Source organism: Oncorhynchus keta, unplaced genomic scaffold, assembly GCF_023373465.1.
Source record: "Oncorhynchus keta strain PuntledgeMale-10-30-2019 unplaced genomic scaffold, Oket_V2 Un_contig_3683_pilon_pilon, whole genome shotgun sequence".
NCBI classification, from domain to species: domain Eukaryota; kingdom Metazoa; phylum Chordata; class Actinopteri; order Salmoniformes; family Salmonidae; genus Oncorhynchus; species Oncorhynchus keta.
This window is the reverse complement of record NW_026287375.1, coordinates 73019-100000: the sequence shown is the minus strand read 5'-3', so window position 1 is coordinate 100000 and position 26982 is coordinate 73019. Positions and strand designations below refer to the sequence as shown.

The 26982-nt window shown below is 46.7% G+C and overlaps 1 pseudogene; it reads left to right on the top strand.

Moving 5' to 3' along the window:
• The window catches only part of LOC127924115 (NT-3 growth factor receptor-like), a 124058-nt pseudogene that overhangs the window by 45295 nt on the left and 51781 nt on the right, over positions 1–26982 (top strand).

Sequence of the window (26982 nt, the reverse complement as noted above, 5' to 3'; positions counted from 1 at the left end):
AGTCAGTTACTCTGCCAATCACCAGACTAATTCAAAGGCCCAGTTAGTTAGTTACTCTGCCAATCACCAGACTAATTCAGAGGCCCAGTTAGTTAGTTACTCTGCCAATCACCAGACTAATTCAGAGGCCCAGTTAGTTAGTTACTCTGCCAATCACCAGACTAATTCAGAGGCCCAGTTAGTTAGTTACTCTGCTAATCACCAGACTAATTCAGAGGCCCAGTTAGTTAGTTACTCTGCCAATCACCAGACTAATTCAGAGACCCAGTTAGTTAGTTACTCTGCTAATCACCAGACTAATTCAGAGGCCCAGTTAGTCAGTTACTCTGCCAATCACCAGACTAATTCAGAGGCCCAGTTAGTTAGTTACTCTGCCAATCACCAGACTAATTCAGAGGCCCAGTTAGATAGTTACTCTGCCAATCACCAGACTAATTCAGAGGCCCAGTTAGTTAGTTACTCTGCCAATCACCAGACTAATTCAGAGGCCCAGTTAGTTAGTTACTCTGCCAATCACCAGACTAATTCAGAGGCCCAGTTAGTTAGTTACTCTGCCAATCACCAGACTAATTCAGAGGCCCCAGTTAGTTAGTTTCTCTGCCAATCACCAGACTAATTCAGAGGCCCAGTTAGTTAGTTACTCTGCCAATCACCAGACTAATTCAGAGGCCCAGTTAGTTAGTTACTCTGCCAATCACCAGACTAATTCAGAGGCCCCAGTTAGTTAGTTACTCTGCCAATCACCAGACTAATTCAGAGGCCCCAGTTAGTTAGTTACTCTGCCAATCACCAGACTAATTCAGAGGCCCCAGTTAGTTAGTTACTCTGCCAATCACCAGACTAATTCAGAGGCCCAGTTAGTCAGTTACTCTGCCATTCACCAGACTAATTCAGAGGCCCAGTTAGTTAGTTACTCTGCCAATCACCAGACTAATTCAGAGGCCCAGTTAGTTACTCTGCCAATCACCAGACTAATTCAGAGGCCCAGTTAGTTAGTTACTCTGCCAATCACCAGACTAATTCAGAGGCCCAGTTAGTTAGTTACTCTGCCAATCACCAGACTAATTCAGAGGCCCAGTTAGTTAGTTACTCTGCCAATCACCAGACTAATTCAGAGGCCCAGTTAGTTAGTTACTCTGCCAATCACCAGACTAATTCAGAGGCCCAGTTAGTTAGTTACTCTGCCAATCACCAGACTAATTCAGAGGCCCAGTTAGTTAGTTACTCTGCCAATCACCAGACTAATTCAGAGGCCCAGTTAGTTAGTTACTCTGCTAATCACCAGACTAATTCAGAGGCCCAGTTAGTTAGTTACTCTGCCAATCACCAGACTAATTCAGAGACCCAGTTAGTTAGTTACTCTGCTAATCACCAGACTAATTCAGAGGCCCAGTTAGTCAGTTACTCTGCCAATCACCAGACTAATTCAGAGGCCCAGTTAGTTAGTTACTCTGCCAATCACCAGACTAATTCAGAGGCCCAGTTAGATAGTTACTCTGCCAATCACCAGACTAATTCAGAGGCCCAGTTAGTTAGTTACTCTGCCAATCACCAGACTAATTCAGAGGCCCAGTTAGTTAGTTACTCTGCCAATCACCAGACTAATTCAGAGGCCCAGTTAGTTAGTTACTCTGCCAATCACCAGACTAATTCAGAGGCCCAGTTAGATAGTTACTCTGCCAATCACCAGACTAATTCAGAGGCCCAGTTAGTTAGTTACTCTGCCAATCACCAGACTAATTCAGAGGCCCAGTTAGTTAGTTACTCTGCCAATCACCAGACTAATTCAGAGGCCCAGTTAGTTAGTTACTCTGCCAATCACCAGACTAATTCAGAGGCCCCAGTTAGTTAGTTTCTCTGCCAATCACCAGACTAATTCAGAGGCCCAGTTAGTTAGTTACTCTGCCAATCACCAGACTAATTCAGAGGCCCAGTTAGTTAGTTACTTTGCCAATCACCAGACTAATTCAGAGGCCCAGTTAGTTAGTTACTCTGCCAATCACCAGACTAATTCAGAGGCCCAGTTAGTTAGTTACTCTGCCAATCACCAGACTAATTCAGAGGCCCAGTTAGTTAGTTACTCTGCCAATCACCAGACTAATTCAGAGGCCCAGTTAGTTAGTTACTTTGACAATCACCAGACTAATTCAGAGGCCCAGTTAGTTAGTTTCTCACCAGAACTAATGCTTGATTCCTTCCTTTCTATTTCTGACTCTCAGATCTCAGGGAGTTAGGTTTGTATCCCAAAGGGCACCCTGTTCCCTACGTAGTGGACTAGTCCTATATACTGTGCTATCTGAAGAGCAGAGCACGCTGGGTATTGATCTTAGACACTCATTTTCCTCAGTGATGTGCTATCTGAAGAGCAGGGCAGGCTGGGTATTGATCTTAGACACTCATTTTCCTCAGTGATGTGCTATCTGAAGAGCAGGGCATGCTGGGTATTGATCTTAGACACTCATTTTCCTCAGTGATGTGCTATCTGAAGAGCAGGGCAGGCTGGGTATTGATCTTAGACACTCATTTTCCTCAGTGATGTGCTATCTGAAGAGCAGGGCATGCTGGGTATTGATCTTAGACACTCATTTTCCTCAGTGATGTGCTATCTGAAGAGCAGGGCATGCTGGGTATTGATCTTAGACACTCATTTTCCTCAGTGATGTGCTATCTGAAGAGCAGGGCAGGCTGGGTATTGATCTTAGACACTCATTTTCCTCAGTGATGTGCTATCTGAAGAGCAGGGCATGCTGGGTATTGATCTTAGACACTCTTTGATCCGTCTGCATAAGTACAGTAAAAAAGCGAGTCCCAAATGGCACCCTATTCCCTACATAGTGCACTCCTCCTGGGCTCTTTTCAAAAGCAGTGCACTATGTAGGGAATAGTTTAGCATTTGGAACGTAAGGCCTATATAAAACTGGTTTGGCTGAGCTCCCTTCCTCTCTCATTGGAATGAATGGAAACATAATTTCCCAGTTTTGAAATATGAGTTTGTAAATGAAAGGCGGGTGGCGTATTATCTTCAGGATGAATTCACCATCTGCTTCCTCAGCTGGTTATCTTTCCTTTAAAAGACTGTCCTCAGGCAGAGCGGGGTTTAGTGCCTCTGCTCTACAGAGGTACGTCATCATACAGGCCCAAATTACAACCTACTCCAGAACTAGTGGACTACTTTTGACCAGAACTTAATGGGCCCTGGTTAACAGTAGGAATAGGGCCCTGGTCAACAGTAGGAATAGGGCCCTGGTCAACAGTAGGAATAGGGCCCTGGTCAACAGTAGGAATAGGGCCCTGGTCAACAGTAGGAATAGGGCCCTGGTCAACAGTAGGAATAGGGCCCTGGTCAACAGTAGGAATAGGGCTCTGGTCAACAGTAGGAATAGGGCCCTGGTCAACAGTAGGAATAGGGCTCTGGTCAACAGTAGGAATAGGGCTCTGGTCAACAGTAGGAATAGGGCCCTGGTCAACAGTAGGAATAGTGCTCTGGTCAACAGTAGGAATAGGGCCCTGGTCAACAGTAGGAATAGTGCTCTGGTCAACAGTAGGAATACGGCCCTGGTCAACAGTAGGAATAGGGCTCTGGTCAACAGTAGGAATTGGGCCCTGGTCAACAGTAGGAATAGGGCCCTGGTCAACAGTAGGAATAGTGCTCTGGTCAACAGTAGGAATAGGGCTCTGGTCAACAGTAGGAATAGGGCTCTGGTCAACAGTAGGAATAGGGCCCTGGTCAACAGTAGGAATAGGGCCCTGGTCAACAGTAGGAATAGGGCCCTGGTCAACAGTAGGAATTGGGCCCTGGTCAACAGTAGGAATAGGGCCCTGGTCAACAGTAGGAATAGGGCCCTGGTCAACAGTAGGAATAGGGGCGCTGGTTTAAAGTAGGAATAGGGCTCTGGTCAACAGTAGGAATAGGGCTCTGGTCAACAGTAGGAATAGGGCTCTGGTCAACAGTAGGAATAGGGCTCTGGTCAACAGTAGGAATTGGGCGCTGGTTTAAAGTAGTGCACTATGTAGGGAATAGGGCTCTGGTCTAAAGTAGTGCTCTATATAGGGCTCTGGTCTATAGTAGTGCACTATGTAGGGAATAGGGCTCTGGTCTATAGTAGTGCACTATATAGGGAATAGGGCTCTGGTCTATAGTAGTGCACTATGTAGGGAATAGGGCTCTGGTCTATAGTAGTGCACTATGTAGGGAATAGGGTTCTGGTCTATAGTAGTACACTATGTAGGGAATATAGTCCCATTCGAGTTTATCATCTTGTTTAGACAGCACCACCACTCTATATCAGACAGCACCACCCCTCTACATCAGACAGCACCACCACTCTATATCAGACAGCACCACCCCTCTATATCAGACAGCACCACCACTCTATATCAGACAGCACCACCCCTCTACATCAGACAGCACCACCACTCTATATCAGACAACACAACCACTCAATATCAGACAGCACCACTACACTATATCAGAGAACACAACCACTCTATATCAGACAGCACCACCACCACTCTATATCAGACAGCACCACCACCACTCTATATCAGACAGCACCACCACCACTCTATATCAGACAGCACCACTCTATATCAGACAGCACCACTCTATATCAGACAGCACCACCACTCTATATCAGACAGCACCACCACTCTATATCAGACAGCACCACTCTATATCAGACAGCACCACTCTATATCAGACAGCACCACTCTATATCAGACAGCACCACCACTCTATATCAGACAGCACCACCACACTATATCAGACAGCACCACCACTCTATATCAGACAGCACCACCACTCTATATCAGACAACACCACCACTCTATATCAGACAGCACCACCACTCTATATCAGACAGCACCACCACTCTATATCAGACAGCACCACCACTCTATATCAGACAGCACCACCACTCTATATCAGACAGCACCACCACTCTATATCAGACAGCACCACTCTATATCAGACAGCACCACTCTATATCAGACAGCACCACCACCCTATATCAGACAGCACCACCACTCTATATCAGACAGCACCACCACACTATATCAGACAGCACCACCACTCTATATCAGACAGCACCACCACACTATATCAGACAGCACCACTCTATATCAGACAGCACCACAACACTATATCAGACAGCACCACCACTCTATATCAGACAGCACCACTCTATATCAGACAGCACCACTCTATATCAGACAGCACCACTCTATCAGACAGCACCACTCTATATCAGACATCACCACTCTATATCAGACAGCACCACCACTCTATATCAGACAGCACCACTCTATATCAGACAGCACCACTCTATATCAGACAGCACCACTCTATCAGACAGCACCACTCTATATCAGACAGCACCACTCTATATCAGACATCACCACTCTACATCAGACAACACCACCACACTATATCAGACAGCACCACTCTATATCAGACAGCACCACTCTATATCAGACAGCACCACCACACTATATCAGACAGCACCACCACTCTATATCAGACAGCACCACCACTCTATATCAGACAGCACCACCACTCTATATCAGACAACACCACCACTCTATATCAGACAGCACCACTCTATATCAGACAGCACCACCACTCTATATCAGACAGCACCACCACTCTATATCAGACAACACCACCACTCTATATCAGACAGCACCACCACTCTATATCAGACAGCACCACCACTCTATATCAGACAGCACCACCACTCTATATCAGACAGCACCACCACTCTATATCAGACAGCACCACCACTCTATATCAGACAGCACCACCACACTATATCAGACAGCACCACCACTCTATATCAGACAGCACCACCACTCTATATCAGACAGCACCACCACCACTCTATATCAGACAGCACCACCACCACTCTATATCAGACAGCACCACCACTCTATATCAGACAGCACCACCACACTATATCAGACAGCACCACTCTATATCAGACAGCACCACCACTCTACATCAGACAGAACCACCACTCTATATCAGACAGCACCACCACTCTATATCAGACAGCACCACTCTACATCAGACAGCACCACCACTCTATATCAGACAGCACCACCACTCTATATCAGACAGCACCACTCTATATCAGACATCACCACCACTCTATATCAGACAGCACCACCACTCTATATCAGACAGCACCACTCTATATCAGACAGCACCACCACTCTATATCAGACAGCCCCACCACTCTATATCAGACAGCCCCACCACTCTGTATCAGACAGCACCACCACTCTATATCAGACAGCACCACTCTATATCAGACAGCACCACCACTCTATATCAGACAGCACCACCACTCTATATCAGACAGCACCACCACTCTATATCAGACAGCACCACCACTCTATATCAGACAGCACCACTCTATATCAGACAGCACCACCACTCTATATCAGACAGCACCACCACTCTATATCAGACAGCACCACTCTACATCAGACAGCACCACCACTCTATATCAGACAGCACCACCACACTATATCAGACAGCACCACTCTACATCAGACAGCACCACCACTCTATATCAGACAGCACCACCACTCTATATCAGACAGCACCACTCTATATCAGACAGCACCACCACTCTATATCAGACAGCACCACCACTCTATATCAGACAGCACCACTCTATATCAGACAGCACCACCACTCTATATCAGACAGCACCACCACACTATATCAGACAGCACCACTCTATATCAGACAGCACCACCACTCTATATCAGACAGCACCACCACTCTATATCAGACAGCACCACTCTATATCAGACAGCACCACTCTATATCAGACAGCACCACTCTATATCAGACATCACCACTCTATATCAGACAGCACCAACACTCTATATCAGACAGCACCACCACTCTATATCAGACAGCACCATCACCACTCTATATCAGACAGCACCACCACTCTATATCAGACAGCCCCACCACTCTGTATCAGACAGCACCACCACTCTGTATCAGACAGCACCACCACTCTATATCAGACAGCACCACTCTATATCAGACAGCACCACTCTATCAGACAGCACCACTCTATATCAGACAGCACCACTCTATATCAGACAGCACCACCACTCTATATCAGACATCACCACTCTATATCAGACATCACCACTCTATATCAGACAGCACCACTCTATATCAGACAGCACCACCACTCTATATCAGACAGCACCACCACTCTATATCAGACAGCACCACCACTCTATATCAGACAGCACCACCACTCAATATCAGACAGCACCACTCTATATCAGACAGCACCACCACTCTATATCAGACAACACCACCACTCTATATCAGACAACACCACCACTCTATATCAGACAGCACCACCACTCTATATCAGACAGCACCACCACTCTATATCAGACAGCACCACCACTCTATATCAGACAGCACCACCACCACTCTATATCAGACAGCACCACCACTCTATATCAGACAGCACCACCACTCTATATCAGACAGCACCACCACTCTATATCAGACAGCACCACCACCACTCTATATCAGACAGCACCACCACCACTCTATATCAGACAGCACCACCACTCTATATCAGACAGCACCACCACCACTCTATATCAGACAGCACCACCACCACTCTATATCAGACAGCACCACCACTCTATATCAGACAGCACCACCACTCTATATCAGACAGCACCACCACCACTCTATATCAGACAGCACCACCACTCTATATCAGACAGCACCACCACCACTCTATATCAGACAGCACCACCACCACTCTATATCAGACAGCACCACCACTCTATATCAGACAGCACCACCACCACTCTATATCAGACAGCACCACCACCACTCTATATCAGACAGCACCACCACCACTCTATATCAGACAGCACCACCACCACTCTATATCAGACAGCACCACCACCACTCTATATCAGACAGCACCACCACTCTATATCAGACAGCACCACCACCACTCTATATCAGACAGCACCACCACTCTATATCAGACAGCACCACCACCACTCTATATCAGACAGCACCACCACCACTCTATATCAGACAGCACCACCACTCTATATCAGACAGCACCACCACTCTATATCAGACAGCACCACCACCACTCTATATCAGACAGCACCACCACCACTCTATATCAGACAGCACCACCACCACTCTATATCAGACAGCACCACCACTCTATATCAGACACCACCACCACTCTATATCAGACAGCACCACCACTCTATATCAGACAGCACCACCACTATTTGTCCCCCTCCCATCAGACTCACTCTGTCTGTGTGTGTTTGTCCCCCTCCCTCCAGACTCACTCTGTCTGTGTGTTTGTCCCCCTCCCTCCAGACTCACTCTGTCTGTGTGTTTGTCCCCTCCAGACTCACTCTGTCTGTGTGTGTTTGTCCCCCTCCCATCAGACTCACTCTGTCTGTGTGTGTTTGTCCCCCTCCCTCCAGACTCACTCTGTCTGTGTGTGTTTGTCCCCCTCCCTCCAGACTCACTCTGTCTGTGTGTGTTTGTCCCCCTCCCTCCAGACTCACTCTGTCTGTGTGTGTTTGTCCCCCTCCCTCCAGACTCACTCTGTCTGTGTGTGTTTGTCCCCCTCCCATCAGACTCACTCTGTCTGTGTGTGTTTGTCCCCCTCCCTCCAGACTCACTCTGTCTGTGTGTGTTTGTCCCCCTCCCTCCAGACTCACTCTGTCTGTGTGTGTTTGTCCCCCTCCCTCCAGACTCACTCTGTCTGTGTGTGTTTGTCCCCCCTCCAGACTCACTCTGTCTGTGTGTTTGTCCCCTCCAGACTCACTCTGTCTGTGTGTGTTTGTCCCCCTCCCTCCAGACTCACTCTGTCTGTGTGTTTGTCCCCCTCCCTCCAGACTCACTCTGTCTGTGTGTGTTTGTCCCCTCCAGACTCACTCTGTCTGTGTGTTTGTTCCCCCTCCCTCCAGACTCACTCTGTCTGTGTGTGTTTGTCCCCTCCAGACTCACTCTGTCTGTGTTTGTTTGTCCCCCTCCCTCCAGACTCACTCTGTCTGTGTGTGTTTGTCCCCCTCCCTCCAGACTCACTCTGTCTGTGTGTGTTTGTCCCCTCCAGACTCACTCTGTCTGTGTGTGTTTGTCCCCTCCAGACTCACTCTGTCTGTGTGTTTGTCCCCCTCCCATCAGACTCACTCTGTCTGCGTGTGTTTGTCCCCCTCCCTCCAGACTCACTCTGTCTGTGTGTGTTTGTCCCCTCCAGACTCACTCTGTCTGTGTGTGTTTGTCCCCTCCAGACTCACTCTGTCTGTGTGTTTGTCCCCAGACATACAGCACATTAAGCGCAGGGACATCCTCCTGAAGAGGGAGCTGGGAGAGGGGGGCGTTCGGGAAGGACTTCCTGGCTGAGTGCTACAACCTGGTCCCCACCAAGGATACCATGCTGGTGGCTGTCAAGGTAAGGAGGGATCCCCCAAACAGACACACTACTGTCTGTGGTAAATGGTTCTCATTAGGTGGGATCCCCCAAACAGACACACTACTGTCTGTGGTAAATGGTTCTCATTAGGAGGGATCCCCCAAACAGACACACTACTGTCTGTGGTAAATGGTTCTCATTAGGTGGGATCCCCCAAACAGACATGCTGTCAGTTGTGTGTAAGGAATGGTCTGTTGTGGGAAATTAACGGTGTCTGTTGTGTGAAAGGAATGGTGTCTGTTGTGGGAAAGGAACGGTGTCTGTTGTGTGAAAGGAACGGTGTCTGTTGTGTTGTGGGAAAGGAACGGTGTCTGTTGTGGGAAAGGAACGGTGTCTGTTGTGGGAAAGGAACGGTGTCTGTTGTGTTGTGGGAAAGGAACGGTGTCTGTTGTGTTGTGGGAAAGGAACGGTGTCTGTTGTGTGAAAGGAACGGTGTCTGTTGTGTGAAAGGAACGGTGTCTGTTTGCTTTCAAACACTTAAATCTTCTTCCATCTCCGTTGGAATAGAAGATAAAACAGAATATCACTTTATGTCAACCAACTGAAACCCTGCAGTTCTCTTCCTGTTATTATCGTGTCTGAGCACTCGTAGTTATTATGTTGGACTGACGCCCAGAGGAGAAACATTTACTGAGACTGTATCCTCAATGGCATCCTATTCCCTGTGTAGTGCACTACATTTGCATCCTATTCCCTGTGTAGTGCACTACATTTGCGTCATATTCCCTATGTAGTGCACTACATTTGACCAAGGTCCATAGGGGCTTTGGGAAGAAATAGTGCACGATAAAGAGATTAGGACGCCAGTGTGGATGCATTCTCAGTAAACGTTTCTCCTCTGGGTCCAGACAGTTTGTTTAGAGGAGTCACCAGAACACTGTGACCATGCTGTCTGGTATTACTGGTCCAGACAGTCACCATAACACTGTGACCATGCTGTCTGGTATTACTGGTCCAGACAGTCACCAGAACACTGTGACCATGCTGTCTGGTATTACTGGTCCAGACAGTCACTAGAACACTGTGACCATGCTGTCTGGTATTACTGGTCCAGACAGTCACCAGAACACTGTGACCATGCTGTCTGGTATTACTGGTCCAGACAGTCACCAGAACACTGTGACCATGCTGTCTGGTATTACTGGTCCAGACAGTCACTAGAACACTGTGACCATGCTGTCTGGTATTACTGGTCCAGACAGTCACCAGAACACTGTGACCATGCTGTCTGGTATTACTGGTCCAGACAGTCACCAGAACACTGTGACCATGCTGTCTGGTATTACTGGTCCAGACAGTCACCAGAACACTGTGACCGTGCTGTCTGGTATTACTGGTCCAGACAGTCACTAGAACACTGTGACCATGCTGTCTGGTATTACTGGTCCAGACAGTCACCAGAACACTGTGACCATGCTGTCTGGTATTACTGGTCCAGACAGTCACTAGAACACTGTGACCATGCTGTCTGGTATTACTGGTCCAGACAGTCACCAGAACACTGTGACCATGCTGTCTGGTATTACTGGTCCAGACAGTCACCAGAACACTGTGACCATGCTGTCTGGTATTACTGGTCCAGACAGTCACCAGAACACTGTGACCATGCTGTCTGGTATTACTGGTCCAGACAGTCACCAGAACACTGTGACCATGCTGTCTGGTATTACTGGTCCAGACAGTCACTAGAACACTGTGACCGTGCTGTCTGGTATTACTGGTCCAGACAGTCACCAGAACACTGTGACCGTGCTGTCTAGTATTACTGGTCCAGACAGTCACTAGAACACTGTGACCATGCTGTCTGGTATTACTGGTCCAGACAGTCACCAGAACACTGTGACCGTGCTGTCTGGTATTACTGGTCCAGACAGTCACCAGAACACTGTGACCGTGCTGTCTGGTATTACTGGTCCAGACAGTCACTAGAACACTGTGACCATGCTGTCTGGTATTACTGGTCCAGGCAGTCACCAGAACACTGTGACCGTGCTGTCTGGTATTACTGGTCCAGACAGTCACCAGAACACTGTGACCATGCTGTCTGGTATTACTGGTCCAGACAGTTTGTTTAGAGCAGTCACCAGAACACTGTGACCATGCTGTCTGGTATTACTGGTCCAGACAGTTTGTTTAGAGCAGTCACCAGAACACTGTGACCATGCTGTCTGGTATTACTGGTCCAGACAGTCACCAGAACACTGTGACCATGCTGTCTGGTATTACTGGTCCAGACAGTCACTAGAACACTGTGACCGTGGTGTCTGGTATTACTGGTCCAGACAGTCACTAGAACACTGTGACCATGCTGTCTGGTATTACTGGTCCAGACAGTCACCAGAACACTGTGACCATGCTGTCTGGTATTACTGGTCCAGACAGTCACCAGAACACTGTGACCATGCTGTCTGGTATTACTGGTCCAGACAGTCACCAGAACACTGTGACCATGCTGTCTGGTATTACTGGTCCAGACAGTCACCAGAACACTGTGACCATGCTGTCTGGTATTACTGGTCCAGACAGTCACCAGAACACTGTGACCATGCTGTCACGTATTACTGGTCCAGACAGTCACCAGAACACTGTGACCATGCTGTCTGGTATTACTGGTCCAGACAGTCACCAGAACACTGTGACCATGCTGTCTGGTATTACTGGTCCAGACAGTCACCAGAACACTGTGACCATGCTGTCTGGTATTACTGGTCCAGACAGTCACTAGAACACTGTGACCGTGCTGTCTGGTATTACTGGTCCAGACAGTCACCAGAACACTGTGACCGTGCTGTCTAGTATTACTGGTCCAGACAGTCACTAGAACACTGTGACCATGCTGTCTGGTATTACTGGTCCAGACAGTCACCAGAACACTGTGACCATGCTGTCTGGTATTACTGGTCCAGACAGTCACTAGAACACTGTGACCATGCTGTCTGGTATTACTGGTCCAGACAGTCACCAGAACACTGTGACCGTGCTGTCTGGTATTACTGGTCCAGACAGTCACTAGAACACTGTGACCGTGCTGTCTGGTATTACTGGTCCAGACAGTCACCAGAACACTGTGACCGTGCTGTCTGGTATTACTGGTCCAGACAGTCACCAGAACACTGTGACCGTGCTGTCTGGTATTACTGGTCCAGACAGTCACCAGAACACTGTGACCGTGCTGTCTGGTATTACTGGTCCAGACAGTCACCAGAACACTGTGACCATGCTGTCTGGTATTACTGGTCCAGACAGTCACTAGAACACTGTGACCATGCTGTCTGGTATTACTGGTCCAGACAGTCACCAGAACACTGTGACCGTGCTGTCTGGTATTACTGGTCCAGACAGTCACTAGTACACTGTGACCATGCTGTATGGTATTACTGGTCCAGACAGTCACTAGAACACTGTGACCATGCTGTCTGGTATTACTGGTCCAGACAGTCACTAGAACACTGTGACCATGCTGTCTGGTATTACTGGTCCAGACAGTCACTAGAACACTGTGACCATGCTGTCTGGTATTACTGGTCCAGACAGTCACCAGAACACTGTGACCATGCTGTCTGGTATTACTGGTCCAGACAGTCACCAGAACACTGTGACCGTGCTGTCTGGTATTACTGGTCCAGACAGTCACTAGAACACTGTGACCATGCTGTCTGGTATTACTGGTCCAGACAGTCACTAGAACACTGTGACCATGCTGTCTGGTATTACTGGTCCAGACAGTCACCAGAACACTGTGACCATGCTGTCTGGTATTACTGGTCCAGACAGTCACTAGAACACTGTGACCATGCTGTCTGGTATTACTGGTCCAGACAGTCACCAGAACACTGTGACCATGCTGTCTGGTATTACTGGTCCAGACAGTCACTAGAACACTGTGACCATGCTGTCTGGTATTACTGGTCCAGACAGTCACCAGAACACTGTGACCGTGCTGTCTGGTATTACTGGTCCAGACAGTCACCAGAACACTGTGACCATGCTGTATGGTAATACTGGTCCAGACAGTCACCAGAACACTGTGACCATGCTGTCTGGTATTACTGGTCCAGACAGTCACCAGAACACTGTGACCATGCTGTCTGGTATTACTGGTCCAGACAGTCACCAGAACACTGTGACCGTGCTGTCTGGTATTACTGGTCCAGACAGTCACCAGAACACTGTGACCGTGCTGTCTGGTATTACTGGTCCAGACAGTCACTAGAACACTGTGACCATGCTGTCTGGTATTACTGGTCCAGACAGTCACCAGAACACTGTGACCGTGCTGTCTGGTATTACTGGTCCAGACAGTCACCAGAACACTGTGACCATGCTGTCTGGTATTACTGGTCCAGACAGTCACTAGAACACTGTGACCCTGCTGTCTGGTATTACTGGTCCAGACAGTCACCAGAACACTGTGACCATGCTGTCTGGTATTACTGGTCCAGACAGTCACCAGAACACTGTGACCATGCTGTCTGGTATTACTGGTCCAGACAGTCACCAGAACACTGTGACCGTGCTGTCTGGTATTACTGGTCCAGACAGTCACCAGAACACTGTGACCATGCTGTCTGGTATTACTGGTCCAGACAGTCACTAGAACACTGTGACCATGCTGTCTGGTATTACTGGTCCAGACAGTCACCAGAACACTGTGACCATGCTGTCTGGTATTACTGGTCCAGACAGTCACCAGAACACTGTGACCGTGCTGTCTGGTATTACTGGTCCAGACAGTCACCAGAACACTGTGACCGTGCTGTCTGGTATTACTGGTCCAGACAGTCACTAGAACACTGTGACCATGCTGTCTGGTATTACTGGTCCAGACAGTCACCAGAACACTGTGACCGTGCTGTCTGGTATTACTGGTCCAGACAGTTTGTTTAGAGGTGATGAGGGGATGTTACTGAGTGATGAGGATGTTACTGAGTGATGAGGATGTTACTGAGTGATGAGGATGTTACTGAGTGATGAGGGATGTTACTGAGTGATGAGGGATGTTACTGAGTGATGAGGGATGTTACTGAGTGATGAGGGATGTTACTGAGTGATGAGGGATGTTACTGGTGATGAGATGTTACTGAGTGATGAGGGGATGTTACTGAGTGATGAGGATGTTACTGAGTGATGAGGATGTTACTGAGTGATGAGGGGATGTTACTGAGTGATGAGGGATGTTACTGAGTGATGAGGGGATGTTACTGAGTGATGAGGATGTTACTGAGTGATGAGGGGATGTTACTGAGTGATGAGGGGATGTTACTGAGTGATGAGGGGATGTTACTGAGTGATGAGGGGATGTTACTGAGTGATGAGGGGATGTTACTGATGAGGGATGTTACTGAGTGATGAGGATGTTACGAGTGGAGGATGTTACTGAGTGATGAGGGGATGTTACTGGTGATGAGGGATGTTACTGAGGGATGTTACTGAGTGATGAGGGATGTTACTGAGTGATGAGGGATGTTACTGAGTGATGAGGGGATGTTACTGAGTGATGAGGATGTTACTGAGTGATGAGGATGTTACTGAGGATGAGGGGATGTTACTGAGTGATGAGGGGATGTTACTGAGTGATGAGGATGTTACTGAGTGATGAGGATGTTACTGAGTGATGAGGATGTTACTGATGTTGTTACTGGTGAGTGATGAGGGAGGATGTTACTGAGTGATGAGGGGATGTTACTGAGTGATGAGGGATGTTACTGGTGATGAGGATGTTACTGAGTGATGAGGGATGTTACTGAGTGATGAGGGATGTTACTGAGTGATGAGGATGTTACTGGTGATGAGGATGTTACTGAGTGATGAGGGGATGTTACTGATGAGGATGTTACTGAGTGATGAGGGATGTTACTGAGTGATGAGGGATGTTACTGAGTGATGAGGGGATGTTACTGAGTGATGAGGGATGTTACTGAGTGATGAGGATGTTACTGAGTGATGAGGGGATGTTACTGAGTGATGAGGATGTTACTGAGTGATGAGGGATGTTACTGAGTGATGAGGGATGTTACTGAGTGATGAGGATGTTACTGAGTGATGAGGGATGTTACTGAGTGATGAGGATGTTACTGAGTGATGAGGATGATGAGGGATGTTACTGAGTGATGAGGATGTTACTGAGTGATGAGGGATGTTACTGAGTGATGAGGATGTTACTGAGTGATGAGGGGTTATGTTGAGGATGTTACTGAGTGATGAGGGTTACTGATGAGGATTTACTGAGTGATGAGGGATGTTACTGAGTGATGAGGATGTTACTGAGGATGAGGATGTTACTGAGTGATGAGGGATGTTACTGAGTGATGAGGATGTTACTGGTGATGAGGATGTTACTGATGATGAGGATGTTACTGATGAGGGATGTTACTGAGTGATGAGGGATGTTACTGAGTGATGAGGGATGTTACTGAGTGATGAGGGATGTTACTGAGTGATGAGGGGATGTTACTGAGGATGATGTTACTGAGTGATGAGGGATGTTACTGAGTGATGAGGGATGTTACTGAGTGATGAGGATGTTACTGAGTGATGAGGATGTTACTGAGTGATGAGGATGTTACTGAGTGATGAGGGATGTTACTGAGGATGAGGGATGTTACTGAGTGATGAGGGATGTTACTGAGTGATGAGGATGTTACTGAGTGATGAGGGATGTTTACTGAGTGATGAGGATGTTACTGAGTGATGAGGGATGTGAGGGATGTTACTGGTGATGAGGGGATGTTACTGAGTCATGAGGATGTTACTGAGGATGAGGATGTTATGTGAGGGATGTTACTGAGTGATGAGGGATGTTACTGAGTGATGAGGGATGTTACTGAGTGATGAGGATGTTACTGAGTGATGAGGATGTTACTGAGTGATGAGGGATGTTACTGAGTGATGAGGGATGTTACTGAGTGATGAGGGATGTTACTGAGTGATGAGGGATGTTACTGAGTGATGAGGATGTTACTGAGTGATGAGGGATGTTACTGAGTGATGAGGGATGTTACTGAGTGATGAGGGATGTTACTGAGTGTTACTGAGTGATGAGGATGTTACTGAGTGATGAGGGATGTTACTGAGTGATGAGGATGTTACTGAGTGATGAGGATGTTACTGAGTGATGAGGATGTTACTGAGTGATGAGGGATGTTACTGAGTGATGAGGGATGTTACTGAGTGATGAGGGGATGTTACTGAGTGATGAGGATGTTACTGAGTGATGAGGGATGTTACTGAGTGATGAGGGGATGTTACTAAGGAGGATGTTATGAGTTAGGATGAGTGATGAGGGATGTTACTGAGTGATGAGGGGATGTTACTGAGTGATGAGGGATGTTACTGAGTGATGAGGGATGTTACTGAGTGATGAGGGATGTTACTGAGTGATGAGGGATGTTACTGAGTGATGAGGATGTTACTGAGTGATGAGGGATGTTACTGAGTGATGAGGGATGTTACTGAGTGATGAGGGATGTTACTGAGTGATGAGGGATGTTACTGAGTGATGAGGGATGTTACTGAGTGATGAGGGATGTTACTGAGTGATGAGGGATGTTACTGAGTGATGAGGGTTACTGATGATGAGGGATGTTACTGAGTGATGAGGGATGTTACTGAGTGATGAGGATGTTATGAGGATGAGGGATGTTACTGAGTGATGAGGGATGTTACTGAGTGATGAGGGGATGTTACTGAGTGATGAGGGATGTTACTGAGTGATGAGGGGATGTTACTGAGTGATGAGGGATGTTACTGAGTGATGAGGGATGTTACTGAGTGATGAGGGATGTTATGTTAGGATGTTACTGAGTGATGAGGGATGTTACTGAGTGATGAGGATGTTACTGAGTGATGAGGGATGTTACTGAGTGATGAGGGGATGTTACTGAGTGATGAGGGATGTTACTGAGTGATGAGGATGTTACTGAGTGATGAGGGATGTTACTGAGTGATGAGGGATGTTACTGAGTGATGAGGGGATGTTACTGAGTGATGAGGGATGTTACTGGGATGAGGGATGTTACTGAGTGATGAGGATGTTACTGAGTGAGGGGATGTTACTGATGAGGGGATGTTACTGAGTGATGAGGGATGTTACTGAGTGATGAGGGGATGTTACTGAGTGATGAGGATGTTACTGAGTGATGAGGGGATGTGATACTGAGTGATGAGGGATGTTACTGAGTGATGAGGGATGTTACTGTGATGAGGATGTTACTGAGTGATGAGGGATGTTACTGAGTGATGAGGGGATGTTACTGAGTGATGAGGGGATGTTACTGAGTGATGAGGATGTTACTGAGTGATGAGGGATGTTACTGAGTGATGAGGGATGTTATGAGGGGATGTTACTGAGTGATGAGGGATGTTACTGAGTGATGAGGGATGTTACTGAGTGATGAGGGATGTTACTGAGTGATGAGGGATGTTACTGAGTGATGTTACTGAGTGATGAGGGATGTTACTGAGTGATGAGGATGTTACTGAGTGATGAGGGATGTTACTGAGTGATGAGGGATGTTACTGAGTGATGAGGGATGTTACTGAGTGATGAGGGATGTTACTGAGTGATGAGGGATGTTACTGAGTGATGAGGGATGTTACTGAGTGATGAGGGGGATGTTACTGAGTGATGAGGGATGTTACTGAGTGATGAGGGATGTTACTGAGTGATGAGGGGATGTTACTGAGTGATGAGGGGATGTTACTGAGTGATGAGGGATGTTACTGAGTGATGAGGGATGTTACTGAGTGATGAGGGATGTTACTGAGTGATGAGGGGATGTTACTGAGTGATGAGGATGTTACTGAGTGATGAGGGATGTTACTGAGTGATGAGGATGTTACTGAGTGATGAGGGATGTTACTGAGTGATGAGGGATGTTACTGAGTGATGAGGGATGTTACTGAGTGATGAGGGATGTTACTGAGTGATGAGGATGTTACTGAGTGATGAGGGATGTTACTGAGTGATGAGGGATGTTACTGAGTGATGAGGGATGTTACTGTGATGAGGGATGTTACTGAGTGATGAGGGATGTTACTGAGTGATGAGGGATGTTACTGAGTGATGAGGGATGTTACTGAGTGATGAGGGGATGTTACTGAGTGATGAGGATGTTACTGAGTGATGAGGGATGTTACTGAGTGATGAGGGATGTTACTGAGTGATGAGGGTTACTGATGTTGTTACTGAGTGATGAGGGATGTTACTGAGTGATGAGGGATGTTACTGAGTGATGAGGGATGTTACTGAGTGATGAGGGATGTTACTGAGTGATGAGGATGTTACTGAGTGATGAGGGATGTTACTGAGTGATGAGGGATGTTACTGAGTGATGAGGGATGTTACTGAGTGATGAGGGGATGTTACTGAGTGATGAGGGGATGTTACTGAGTGATGAGGGGATGTTACTGAGTGATGAGGATGTTACTGAGTGATGAGGGATGTTACTGAGTGATGAGGGGATGTTACTGAGTGATGAGGATGTTACTGAGTGATGAGGGATGTTACTGATGATGAGGATGTTACTGAGTGATGAGGGATGTTACTGAGTGATGAGGGATGTTACTGAGTGATGAGGGATGTTACTGAGTGATGAGGGATGTTACTGAGTGATGAGGGATGTTACTGAGTGATGAGGGATGTTACTGAGTGATGAGGGGATGTTACTGAGTGATGAGGGATGTTACTGAGTGATGAGGGGATGTTACTGGTGATGAGGGATGTTACTGAGTGATGATGTTACTGAGTGATGAGGGATGTTACTGAGTGATGAGGGATGTTACTGAGTGATGAGGATGTTACTGAGTGATGAGGGATGTTACTGAGTGATGAGGATGTTACTGAGTGATGAGGGATGTTAGGGATGTTTACTGAGTGATGAGGGATGTTACTGAGTGATGAGGGATGTTACTGAGTGATGAGGATGTTACTGAGTGATGAGGGATGTTACTGAGTGATGAGGGATGTTACTGAGTGATGAGGGGATGTTACTGAGTGATGAGGATGTTACTGAGTGATGAGGGATGTTACTGAGTGATGAGGATGTTACTGGTGATGAGGATGTTACTGAGTGATGAGGATGTTACTGAGTGATGAGGGATGTGTTACTGAGTGATGAGGGATGTGATGAGGATGTTACTGAGTGATGAGGGATGTTACTGAGTGATGAGGGGATGTTACTGAGTGATGAGGATGTTACTGAGTGATGAGGGATGTTACTGAGTGATGAGGGATGTTACTGAGTGATGAGGGATGTTACTGAGTGATGAGGGATGTTACTGAGTGATGAGGATGTTACTGAGTGATGAGGATGTTACTGATGATTGTTACTGAGTGATGAGGGATGTTACTGAGTGATGAGGGATGTTACTGAGTGATGAGGGATGTTACTGAGTGATGAGGGATGTTACTGAGTGATGAGGGATGTTACTGAGTGATGAGGGATGTTACTGAGTGATGAGGGATGTTACTGAGTGATGAGGGATGTTACTGAGTGATGAGGGTTATGTTACTGAGTGATGAGGGATGTTACTGAGTGATGAGGGGATGTTACTGAGTGAGGGATGTTACTGAGTGATGAGGGATGTTACTGAGTGATGAGGGATGTTACTGAGTGATGAGGGGATGTTACTGAGGATGAGGATGTTACTGAGTGATGAGGGATGTTACTGAGTGATGAGGATGTTACTGAGTGATGAGGGGATGTTACTGAGTGATGAGGGATGTTACTGAGGATGAGGGATTTACTGAGTGATGAGGGATGTTACTGAGTGATGAGGGGATGTTACTGAGTGATGAGGGGATGTTACTGAGTGATGAGGGATGTTACTGAGTGATGAGGGATGTTACTGAGTGATGAGGGGATGTTACTGAGTGATGAGGATGTTACTGAGTGATGAGGATGTTACTGAGTGATGAGGATGTTACTGGTAGTGATGAGGGATGTTACTGAGGGAGGATGTTACTGAGTGATGAGGGATGTTACTGAGTGATGAGGGATGTTACTGAGTGATGAGGGATGTTACTGAGTGATGAGGGATGTTACTGAGTGATGAGGGATGTTACTGAGTGATGAGGGATGTTACTGAGTGATGAGGGGTTACTGAGTGATGAGGGGATGTTACTGAGTGATGAGGGGATGTTACTGAGTGATGAGGGATGTTACTGAGTGATGACTGAGTGATGAGGGATGTTACTGAGTGATGAGGGGATGTGATGAGGTGATGAGGGATTTACTGAGTGATGAGGGGATGTGATGTTACTGAGTGATGAGGGATGTTACTGAGTGATGAGGGGATGTGTTACTGAGTGATGAGGGATGTTACTGAGTGATGAGGGATGTTACTGAGTGATGAGGGGATGTTACTGAGTGATGAGGGGATGTTACTGAGTGATGAGGGGATGTTACTGAGTGATGAGGGATGTTACTGAGTGATGAGGGATGTTACTGAGTGATGAGGGATGTTACTGAGTGATGAGGGATGTTACTGAGTGATGAGGGATGTTACTGAGTGATGAGGGGATGTGATGAGGGGATGTTACTGAGTGATGAGGGATGTTACTGAGTGATGAGGGATGTTACTGAGTGATGAGGGATGTTACTACTGAGTGATGAGGGATGTTACTGAGTGATGAGGGATGTTACTGAGTGATGAGGGGATGTTACTGAGTGATGAGGGGATGTTACTGAGTGATGAGGATGTTACTGAGTGATGAGGGGATGTTACTGAGTGATGAGGGATGTTACTGAGTGATGAGGGATGTGATGTTGTTACTGAGTGATGAGGATGTTATGAGGATGATGTTACTGAGTGATGAGGGGATGTTACTGAGTGATGAGGGATGTTACTGAGTGATGAGGATGTTACTGAGTGATGAGGATGTTACTGAGTGATGAGGGATGTTACTGAGTGATGAGGTTACTGGATGTTACTGAGTGATGAGGGATGTTACTGGATGAGGGATTTACTGAGTGATGAGGATGTTATGAGTGATGAGGGGATGTTACTGAGTGATGAGGGATGTTACTGAGTGATGAGGGATGTTACTGAGTGATGAGGGATGTTACTGAGTGATGAGGGATGTTACTGAGTGATGAGGGGATGTTACTGAGTGATGAGGGATGTTACTGGGATGATGTTACTGAGTGATGAGGGATGTTACTGAGTGATGAGGGATGTTACTGAGTGATGAGGGGATGTTACTGAGTGATGAGGATGTTACTGAGTGATGAGGGGATGTTACTGATGAGGATGTTACTGAGTGATGAGGGATGTTGTTACTGAGTGATGAGGGGATGTTACTGAGTGATGAGGGATGTTACTGAGTGATGAGGATGTTACTGAGTGATGAGGGATGTTACTGAGTGATGAGGGATGTTACTGAGTGATGAGGGGGATGTTACTGAGGATGTTACTGAGTGATGAGGGATGTTACTGAGTGATGAGGGATGTTACTGAGTGATGAGGGGATGTTACTGAGTGATGAGGGATGTTACTGAGTGATGAGGGATGTTACTGAGTGATGAGGGATGTTACTGAGTGATGAGGGGATGTGATGAGGGATGTTACTGAGTGATGAGGGATGTTACTGAGTGATGAGGGATGTTACTGGTGTGATGAGGGATGTTACTGAGTGATGAGGGTTACTGAGTGATGTTACTGAGTGATGAGGGATGTTACTGAGTGATGAGGGATGTTACTGAGTGATGAGGGATGTTACTGAGGATGAGGGATGTTACTGAGTGATGAGGGATGTTACTGATGTGACTGAGTCATGATGTTACTGAGTGATGAGGGGATGTTACTGAGTGATGAGGGGATGTTACTGAGTGATGAGGATGTTACTGAGTGATGAGGGGATGTTACTGAGTGATGAGGGATGTTACTGAGTGATGAGGGATGTTACTGAGTGATGAGGGGATGTTACTGAGTGATGAGGGATGTTACTGAGTGATGAGGGATGTTACTGAGTGATGAGGGATGTTACTGAGTGATGAGGGGATGTTACTGATGTTACTGAGTGATGAGGGATGTTACTGAGTGATGAGGGGATGTTACTGAGTGATGAGGGGATGTTACTGAGTGATGAGGGATGTTACTGAGTGATGAGGGATGTTACTGAGTGATGAGGGATGTTACTGAGTGATGAGGGATGTTACTGAGTGATGAGGATGTTACTGAGTGATGAGGGATGTTACTGAGTGATGAGTTACTAGTGATGAGGGATGTTACTGAGTGATGAGGGATGTTACTGAGTGATGATGAGGGATGTTACTGGAGTGATGAGGGATGTTACTGAGTGATGAGGGATGTTACTGAGTGATGAGGGGATGTTACTGAGTGATGAGGGATGTTACTGAGTGATGAGGATGTTACTGAGTGATGAGGGATGTTACTGAGTGATGAGGGGATGTTACTGAGTGATGAGGGGATGTTACTGAGTGATGAGGGATGATGAGTGATGTTACTGAGTGATGAGGGGATGTTACTGAGTGATGAGGGGATGTGATGAGGGATGTTACTGAGTGATGAGGGATGTTACTGAGTGATGAGGGATGTTACTGAGTGATGAGGATGTTATGAGTGATGAGGGATGTTACTGAGTGATGAGGGATGTTACTGAGTGAGGATGTTACTGAGTGATGAGGATGTTACTGAGTGATGAGGGATGTTACTGAGTGATGAGGGGATGTTACTGAGTGATGAGGGGATGTTACTGAGTGATGAGGGATGTTACTGAGTGATGAGGGATGAGAGTGATGAGGGATGTTACTGAGTGATGAGGGATGTTACTGAGTGATGAGGATGTTACTGAGTGATGAGGGATGTGTTACTGAGTGATGAGGGGTTACTGTTGTTACTGAGATGAGGATGTTACTGAGTGATGAGGATGTTACTGAGTGATGAGGATGTTACTGAGTGATGAGGGATGTTACTGAGTGATGAGGGGATGTTACTGAGTGATGAGGGGATGTTACTGAGTGATGAGGGATGTTACTGAGTGATGAGGGATGTTACTGAGTGATGAGGGATGTTACTGAGTGATGAGGGATGATGAGTGATGAGGATGTTACTGAGTGATGAGGGATGTTACTGAGTGATGAGGGATGTTACTGAGTGATGAGGATGTTACTGAGTGATGAGGGATGTTACTGAGTGATGAGGGATGTTACTGAGTGATGAGGGATGTTACTGAGTGATGAGGGATGTTACTGAGTGATGAGGGGATGTTACTGAGTGATGAGGGATGTTACTGAGTGATGAGGGATGTTACTGAGTGATGAGGGATGTTACTGAGTGATGAGGGATGTTACTGAGTGATGAGGGATGTTACTGAGGGATGTTACTGAGTGATGAGGGGACTGGTGATGTTACTGAGTGATGAGTGATGGGATGTTACTGAGTGATGAGGGGATGTTACTGAGTGATGAGGATGTTACTGAGTGATGAGGGATGTTACTGAGTGATGAGGGATGTTACTGAGTGATGAGGGGATGTTACTGAGTGATGAGGGATGTTACTGAGTGATGAGGGGATGTTACTGAGTGATGAGGGATGTTACTGAGTGATGAGGGATGTTACTGTGATGAGGATGTTACTGAGTGATGAGGGATGTTACTGAGTGATGAGGGATGTTACTGAGTGATGAGGGATGTTACTGAGTGATGAGGGATGTTACTGAGTGATGAGGGGATGTTACTGAGTGATGAGGATGTTACTGAGTGATGAGGGATGTTACTGAGTGATGAGGGATGTTACTGAGTGATGAGGGATGTTACTGAGTGATGAGGGATGTTACTGAGTGATGAGGGGATGTTACTGAGTGATGAGGATGTTACTGAGTGATGAGGGATGTTACTGAGTGATGAGGGATGTTACTGAGTGATGAGGGGATGTTACTGAGTGAGAGGGATGTTACTGAGTGATGAGGATGTTACTGAGTGATGAGGGATGTTACTGGAGTGATGAGGGATGTTACTGAGTGATGAGGGATGTTACTGAGTGATGAGGGATGGGATGTTACTGAGTGATGAGGGGATGTTACTGAGTGATGAGGGATGTTACTGAGTGATGAGGGATGTTACTGAGTGATGAGGGGATGTTACTGAGTGATGAGGATGTTACTGAGTGATGAGGGGATGTTACTGAGTGATGAGGATGTTACTGAGTGATGAGGGATGTTACTGAGTGATGAGGGATGTTACTGAGTGATGAGGGATGTTACTGAGTGATGAGGGATGTTACTGAGTGATGAGGGGATGAGGATGTTACTGAGTGATGAGGGATGTTACTGAGTGATGAGGGATGTTACTGAGTGATGAGGGATGTTACTGAGTGATGAGGATGTTACTGAGTGATGAGGATGTTACTGAGTGATGAGGGATGTTACTGAGTGATGAGGGATGTTACTGAGTGATGAGGGATGTTACTGAGTGATGAGGGGATGTTACTGAGTGATGAGGGGATGTTACTGAGTGATGAGGGATGTTACTGAGTGATGAGGGGATGTTACTGAGTGATGAGGATGTTACTGAGTGATGAGGGGATGTTACTGAGTGATGAGGGATGTTACTGAGTGATGAGGGATGTTACTGAGTGATGAGGATGTTACTGAGTGATGAGGGATGTTACTGAGTGATGAGGATGTTACTGGTGATGAGGGATGTTACTGAGTGATGAGGGGATGTTACTGAGTGATGTTAGGTGATGAGGATGTTACTGAGTGATGAGGGATGTTACTGAGTGATGAGGATGTTACTGAGTGATGAGGATGTTACTGAGTGATGAGGGGATGTTACTGAGTGATGAGGGATGTTACTGAGTGATGAGGGATGTTACTGAGTGATGAGGATGTTACTGAGTGATGAGGGGATGTTACTGAGTGATGAGGATGATGTTACTGAGTGATGAGGGATGTTACTGAGTGATGAGGGATGTTACTGAGTGATGAGGGATGTTACTGAGTGATGAGGGATGTTACTGAGTGATGAGGGATGTTACTGAGTGATGAGGGATGTTAGGGATGATGTTACTGAGTGATGAGGGGATGTTACTGAGTGATGAGGATGTTACTGAGTGATGAGGGAGGGATGTTACTGAGGGAGTGATGAGGGATGTTACTGAGTGATGAGGGATGTTACTGAGTGATGAGGGATGTTACTGAGTGATGAGGGATGTTACTGAGTGATGAGGGGATGTTACTGAGTGATGAGGGATGTTACTGAGTGATGAGGGATGTTACTGAGTGATGAGGGATGTTACTGAGTGATGAGGGATGTTACTGAGTGATGAGGGGATGTTACTGAGTGATGAGGGATGTTACTGAGTGATGAGGGGATGTTACTGAGTGATGAGGGATGTTACTGAGTGATGAGGGATGTTACTGAGTGATGAGGGATGTTACTGAGTGATGAGGGATGTTACTGAGTGATGAGGGATGTTACTGAGTGATGAGGGATGTTACTGAGTGATGAGGGATGTTACTGAGTGATGAGGGATGTTACTGAGTGATGAGGGATGTTACTGAGTGATGAGGGGATGTTACTGAGTGATGAGGGGATGTTACTGAGTGATGAGGGATGTTACTGAGTGATGAGGGGATGTTACTGAGGGATGTTAGTGATGAGGGAGATGTTACTGAGTGATGAGGGGATGTTACTGAGTGATGAGGGATGTTACTGAGTGATGAGGGATGTTACTGAGTGATGAGGGATGTTACTGAGTGATGAGGGGATGTGATACTGAGTGATGAGGGGATGTTACTGGAGTGATGAGGATGTTACTGAGTGATGAGGGATGTTACTGAGTGATGAGGGATGTTACTGAGTGATGAGGGATGTTACTGAGTGATGAGGGATGTTACTGAGTGATGAGGGGATGTTACTGAGTGATGAGGATGTTACTGAGTGATGAGGGTGATGTTACTGAGTGATGAGGGATGTTACTGAGTGATGAGGGATGTTAGGTGATGATGTTACTGAGTGATGAGGGATGTTACTGAGTGATGAGGGATGTTACTGAGTGATGAGGGGATGTTACTGAGTGATGAGGGATGTTACTGAGTGATGAGGGATGTTACTGAGTGATGAGGGATGTTACTGAGTGATGAGGGATGTTACTGAGTGATGAGGGGATGTTACTGAGTGATGAGGGGATGTTACTGAGTGATGAGGGATGTTACTGAGTGATGAGGGATGTTACTGAGTGATGAGGGATGTTACTGAGTGATGAGGGATGTTACTGAGTGATGAGGGATGTTACTGAGTGATGAGGGATGTTACTGAGTGATGAGGGGATGTTACTGAGTGATGAGGGATGTTACTGAGTGATGAGGGATGTTACTGAGTGATGAGGGATGTTACTGAGTGATGAGGGTTACTGATGATGAGGGATGTTACTGAGTGATGAGGGGATGTTACTGAGAGGGGATGACTGAGGGATGAGGGATGTTACTGAGTGATGAGGGATGTTA